This window comes from Macaca nemestrina, chromosome 14, assembly GCF_043159975.1.
Source record: "Macaca nemestrina isolate mMacNem1 chromosome 14, mMacNem.hap1, whole genome shotgun sequence".
Classification (NCBI taxonomy): Eukaryota; Metazoa; Chordata; class Mammalia; order Primates; family Cercopithecidae; genus Macaca; species Macaca nemestrina.
Window position 1 is genome coordinate 91643053 of NC_092138.1, and position 1160 is coordinate 91644212.

The following is a 1160-nucleotide window of genomic DNA, read 5'->3' on the forward strand; positions in this document are numbered from 1 at the left end:
AGGAACATATGTTCTGTATTAAACAGCCTAGGTTGAAATGTTGACTCCTCTTATTTGCTGTGTGATCTCACCCAAGTTCCTGAATTTTGCTGTGCCTTGGTTTTGTTATGTAACTCCTGGAAGTGTGAGGATGGCCACATGAGTTAATACATGAAAACGTCTTAGCAAATGCTTGGGACACATTAAAAACTCAGTAACTGTTAGCTACTATTACCTTCAAATATAACCAGGTGACAAAAGAGGAGTACCATTAACCCTCAGAAAATCAGATTAATATTCTAGCTTTGTGACCTGTACAAAGTACTTAATTTCCCAGTTTTAGTGCCTTTGTCTGTGAAATACTTAACTTTTATGGCTATGATGATAAAGTGAGAAAATGCATGCCAAGTGCCTAACATAAAATCAATGCTAAGAAATGGTAGGTATTATTAGTAATAAAGAATTTTGCAAAAATTTCCCTTTAAATCCTAGGCGTTAGTCATATTGAATTACTTGTAGTTTCTCAAACATGTTCTCATTTTCATGTGTACCTGCTGTCTTGCTTTGCGACTCCACTGTGTTCTTCACTTGACTGGCTCCTACTAGTTCTTCAAGATGCAGGTGTTTCCTTCCCTGGAAAACATATTAAGTCTGGGGACATGTTTTGTGTTTTCCTCTATTATTGTACTTCTTATACTCTTTCTATTGACCTATTTTCTTCCACTATAAGACACTTTCTTCTTGTGTGATTTTCAGATAAGCTACTGAAAGTCTTGGTTTCCTCATCTGTGAAACAGGGTTGTAAAAGTTAAATGGGATGCCCTTGGCACTTAGGCCAATGTCTAGCACTTTCCCCAGTGCCAATAACATAATTGGCAGTCAACAGGTGTTTACTTATGAAATTAAAATGATTTACGTATTTTATTCAATCTAAAAAAAATCAGAATGTGTAGGCCATACATAGGAGGGCATCCCCCCAAACTCTGATGTTAAGTGAATAAAATCAATGTCATAAAGCAGAATGGTGGTTGCCAGAGGTTGTAGAAAAGAGGGAATAGACAGTTATTGTTTAATGAATACAGTTTCAATTGTATAAGATGAAAATAATTCTGAAGATGGATGGTGGTGATGGTTATACAACATTATGAACATATATAATATACTGAACTGTACACTTAAAA